Below are 6,000 nucleotides of genomic sequence, written 5' to 3'. Positions count from 1 at the left end.
CGCTTTCCAATAATAAGGTGCATGCAGCTTAAATACACTTGCAACAGGAGGAAAATGGTGCAAACTGAACCATGGAAGTTACCAAATGGTGCTAATGCTGGCATTGCTGGAACAGTAACCGGCTACCAGACTAGGCGATAGCTATGCTGAAGTTTCAGAGGAACTTCCGTAAGAAATTGCTACTACTTTTGCTGTAAAACTTGTCACTTACCAACCTCTGTACCAGAGGAACGGGACACGGCAAATTTTGAATGAGTTTGTCCAAGAGCAACAGAATAAATTAAATCTTGTTTCTCCCTCCCTCTGATACAATTTCAGAGTTCCTGTCCACCCTTCATGCTACCCATCACGGCTTCTCCCCATAGGCAAACCCTTCCCCCTCAAAGCCTTCAATTCCTCCTCTATTTCCCATAAACCCACAATATCCTACACTCATTTCTGTACTACTCGTCTCCTCTTCTGCTTGGCAATATCTCAGCTCGCTTCCGTTTCTCCCATGCCCAGTTTGCAACCACCCCAGCTTTCTTCCACGTCTCCTGACCTGTGCTGTGTGGTTGGCCAAGTGGGCCAAAAGCAGCATGTGCTCTGGTTTTGACTAGGTGCTGCCCAGATGTCGATGTCCATCAGTCCTGCACATCAACAAATGCTGGGTTAGATTCTCCCTGCCTTTCTTTCAGAAAGCAGACAAAGATCCCGAATCCTTTTCCCAAGCAGTGCTTAAGTCAATTTAAGATCTCACTGATGTGGGATGTGGCATTCAAAAAAGGCTACAAGACTCCATGGAGGAGTACTGGATCTGTGCACATCCAACTGCCAACTCAGTCCCTAGCCACTGGTTGCTGGCTGAACCACTTCATGCTTGCTCCATCTCTCAATTTTTTGAGGTTTTTTTAACATACACACATGCACCTGTATGAAAGAGGCACATATTTCTAATTCAGTTGGAGAGTCAAGAAAGGGAAGATGTGACAAGTATTCTCTGCCCCAGTAGCTCCCCTCCCCACATGCCCACGGTCACGTGGTGACTTTACAATATCTATTCATACGTGCAGTAATCCACTAACTGTACAGGCTGGAAAATGTTATGCAGTCTGAAAAGAATCAATACAGAGTCTGAAGAGCTAAAAAACCCAAAAGTTTTTTCATCAACTAAAATCTCCTAATAATCCCGAAGCCTAAAAGTTTTACCCAATGTGTTCTGATCACCTTGCAATAAGGTACTTCAGTAGAGTTTCAAAATCAAAACCATGATGCGAAGGAGGTCTACTTCACCGCAACAACCAGTTTTAGAGACAAAGTAACCATCTTCTAAATAAGTGCTCTGTTTTCAAAAACTTTGTTGATGGGCAAGATGTTGCTTTCCTCAGCTATGGATTTTTTTCCTCTCTTTTTTTACCCAATTCTTGGGTTTTTATGTATTGCTGTTGTATTCTGTGCACAACTGAGATTTACCAAAGCCTTTTCTTGGAGCTTATCTTTTCTTAAAATATTTCCTTGATGTTTGCAACCCTGTTGATTAAAAGGGAGGACAAGTATGATTAGAGTATGCCCAAGCACAGGCCACAGAAATCACTCAGTGCTGCCCTAGTTTTCAGCTCTGTTACTACAAAAGTATATGACAGTGGCGACTGCAAGTTTGCTCTGGGCACAACATTGATTTCTAGATCACGATCATTTTCATAACATTCTATCCTCCAGCTCTCAAAAAGGGTTTGATAGCTTTTAACTTGAAATTTAACATATAAATGTAAACCCTAATTCCACTTTTTTATCTGAAGAGATCCTGAATATTTAAAATATAAGTGTATAACACATTGATATTGATTTTTCTTTTTGTTACTTGGATGGGCATGTACTTCTATAGCTCAAAGGAGAAAACAACACGAACCATCAGTATTATTCACTGAACTTTGTATGCATTAAAGAATCCCCAACACTATATGAGAATAGCTTATTGTTATCATCAGCCTTCATCATGATTAAATATTTGGGGAAAGACCTGGCGTTTTTTTACCAAAAAATGGGTGAAATACCCTATTTAGCAGCATAACTCAAAGCACATTTGCTCATTTTTATATACGTACTTACGCTTCAGTGTGTGCTGCAGTATTTCAGCGGATAGAGGCTGAGTTGCAGAAATTCCTTGAATCCAGTCACTAACACCTGTGCAAAGACATATGGAAATATTTAAGCCACCACATTTGCAAACTTTTCTGTGAAAAAACAACATTATTTACATAGCACTTGTCTAGATACTTACAAATGTGCTAAAAAGTTAATTACAAGAATATGTTACACTATAAAGGCATGCTGCCCAAATAAAATGAGATGTAAAATGTGTGGGTATTAATTCTTTTCTCCCATAGAACAACTATACTTGGAACAATAATAAAGAAGAAGCCAGAAGAGGAGTCCTAAAATAAAATTACACATTTCTATACAGCACAAATTTTTAGCCAATTGAATGTAATACTTGTTAGATTCTTTTGTTTGAACACACGTTAGCCATTAATCCAGAAATTAATAGAAAGCTCGTAGTGGAAGTCTATTTGGGTAATTTTAGGAATTTTTAAAACAAAAGTTAGTTCACAAAATAGGTCTTGATTGTTTGATAAAACCTGTAGTATTTTCAAAAACTTTCATCACATTACATCTCATTGAAACACTGTTAAAAGGACCCTATTAAGGAAATGCTTTGGGTTTTTTGGTAGAACGGAGAAGACAAAGTTTACAAAAAAACCATTAAGCCAGAGAAAGCCCATGGAAGCTTTTGTCCTCTGTTTTCTGAAAGGTAAGGCCTGAAAAGGCTTTCCTTATTTCTGCTTTTTAGTCAGAAACCTGACACCCAGTTGTAATAAATCTCCTCTTGTCCATTGTCCATCAGTTTTGTACATCTCCCGTCTTATACCTTTGTTTAGCAGATTTATCAAGAAACATTAGTAAGATGGAATAAATATTAAATGCTGAAAAACACAGCTATCTAACATAGGTTACATCTTTTGTAGCACAAAAACACCCTTTCATCATAGCCTGTGTAGTGAGGTAAAAACAGGACCAGAGTCTGACCTAAGAGGAACAAGGCTTTAGGACTGAAGGAGGACACCATGCAGAATGTTAATTCTGTAAGAGAATTAATGGGATTGACTGACATTTGGATTATTCTTCACACCAGATATGAGGGTATCTTTCCTTTCTTCCTTTCAAAAATTGAGACACCTCTGTAATGTTTAGCCTCATTTTATACACACCATATGCTCTATAAGCGTAAGTCAACAGAAAATTATTTTCAAGCTAGAAATCCAAATTACTAAAAATTCAAGACTTTTGTAAGAATCTGGTGACCGATATGAAGTAGTTTCACCATACTGGATTCTCCCAGGTTGCTCTAAAGCTAAAATATTATTATATTATAAAAGTCTGATGCTTTCCTCATGCTCTTGGGCTTTTCAGGTGTTTTGTTCTACAACTGGGAGCAATGCTGACTCCCTGGGACTCTCTAAATTACCCCCACTCCCCACAGGCAGTGTCATCAGTGTCTTTGAGTAAAGGCAGAGCAAAGACACCCAAGGAATTCAGAAGGAAACAAATTTTTAAAACCAATTCTGAGTATGCATTCTCATTCAAGATGACAGTTTTTCAGAATAGTGGAATTTCTTCCAGCGGGAGGAAGTTGACCATTTCAACTGACTAAGACTCACTGGCAGCGAGCCCTGACCCGGGCTCTGCACTAACAGAGGACTAAACTGTCTTCCTCACGGAACTGCAAACACTGGTCTTGAGTCTATGGCTCATCTTAGTGCCATGGCAATGAGGGGTTTTTTTAAGAAACCTTTCTAAACGATGGCTCCTTCTGTTTCATATTCGGCTCCACAGAAGCCGTGCACCAAAGCAGCACTGCATTTTCATTGCAAAGGAAAACTGAATCAGCAGCAATAAAAACTCCCCAGGAGCTCTGAGGAAAAGACACGGCTGTACTTTTTGCTTCTGTCTATGTATGAAACTGGAGATTGTGTTCAGCAGAAGGTTAGCAGTGAGTCTGGATGTAAGTTGTCTACAAGAGGCAATGTGGACACGTGGCTTTAGCCATCCCGCTGCCAGCCAGAAGCTCAGGTATGGTTTGCACACAGCCTGTGCAGTCAGGCACTGACCTCCTTGTGAACAGAGACCATCCTTTACCCCATCACAGTACTAGGAAACATAAACCAGGAAAACAATAAACACCAAATATTATTTACATTTTTGCTTATAAGGCAATATACCAGCCAGATAAATATTCCTAATTTATATGCAAGTTCTTTTTTCTTAATTTTTTTGACAATATCTAACAGCAGTAAAACACGAAGCTCTGGAGGACATGCAAACCACTGCCCTGAAAACACCAGGCAGCAGCACAGTGAGGGGATTAACCAAACATGAGGCATTAGAATATTGCAAAGAGGATCAAAAGAGATTTGCTACTGAAAAGCCACCCACCAGAAGTACAGTCAGCTGAGAAGCTGGACAGACAGAAAGCAGGCAAATCTTTTAAATTTAGATCTCTCCTAAAATAAACTCAAACTTTGGGATGCGTACTGCAATATGTCACGTTAGGCCTCCCTGCGACTTGAGGCTGCAAACAACGCCATCTTCTTTCTACACTGAAAATTAGAGCTTTGTGACAGTCAAACATTATCTGTCAAAAAAGCAAAATCACACTGACTATGGTTACTGACACACCAAAAACTAAGAGCCCTGAGGACAGCCACAAAGCAGTAGTCGTACAAAAATTGCTACACAGAGAAATAACAGGAATTTAAGGACCTAATCTTTCTGTAACATTCCTTTCTCCAAAATAAAAATCACTCCCAGGGTTCCCAATCCAAAAGATATTAAAATAAAATATTAAATAGGAAATTGCTTCTAAGTGGAGATAAAGACACACATCACTGCAGACAAAGCCATGGATCAGCAGAGCAGTGACACACCAAGACCCTGCTGCTCCCAATCTTGCAACATCCGTGGACATTAATGTACTTGACGTGCAGTAATGTGTTTCAGAGGGGTGTTGTACCAACATCTGTACCTTCACATTTGCACACTGATGTCAACATCATGAGCAAAAATTGAAGAAGGTTAACAAATATGAAACAAGCGTAACAGGTTCTTCATGTGTTTTTATAGACAAGATTAAAGATGCTTAACGGGTATGAAACGGGAGAGGCTTCCCTCGCACTCGTCATAACTCCCCAAACCACCTTTGCCTAGAAGATCAGTTGCTCAACCTCAAGAAATGAAGTCGTACCGACAGAGTTGTGAAAAGGTGGACTCCTGCTGCCACAGGAGCAGCTGTAATGTCTTTTGCTATTTTAAGAGCCTGGCCCACTTCTCTCATTTTCCTTTGAGGGCTGGCATGCATTGCCCCTCACTTAAGGGATATCTTTGATTTCACTTGTTCAGCTGCCTGCCCAGCACAGGCAGCCCATGGGGAGACCACCAAGGACTCACCCTGCGGTGCAGTCTGAACTGGTCAGTGCATTAAATGAAGTGTGCAGAAAAACTGGCTCTTTTGAGCACAAAGCAAATGGATTTTCAAATAGGAAATGAGCCAGAAGATGCCTTCAAAAGAACCTGGGGTAGAGACTCCCTCAGAGGCTCCATTAGGGCAAAGACAGAGGACTGAAGGATACGGATGCTGTGGATACGCCTCCCTCAGGGAGATTTATGGGTGACTGAGTCAGAGTTATTGCTGCTGAAGAGAGTTTCATTTCCCTAAATTGCCTTGCTGGCTGAAATAAAATCCAATGTACTTTCTCTCATAGACCAACATCACCTTTTGCAGCACAAATGTCAAATAAATTCCTTTATAAAGTCACAAAATAACTTCAACTGCCACTGAAATGAGAAGATAAATTTGAAATTCATTTTTAGAAGAATCTACTTTAATGACAAAGAACTGCCATCATGATTACCTCACGTAATAAATATTTCGATACCTACAGATATTATCCAATACCCAAATGA

The sequence above is a fragment of the Antrostomus carolinensis genome, unplaced genomic scaffold, assembly GCF_000700745.2.
Source record: "Antrostomus carolinensis isolate BGI_N321 unplaced genomic scaffold, ASM70074v2 scaffold18661, whole genome shotgun sequence".
In the NCBI taxonomy this organism is placed as follows: Eukaryota; Metazoa; Chordata; class Aves; order Caprimulgiformes; family Caprimulgidae; genus Antrostomus; species Antrostomus carolinensis.
The sequence above is the reverse complement of the archived record's forward strand: the minus strand, read 5'-3'. Positions refer to the sequence as shown.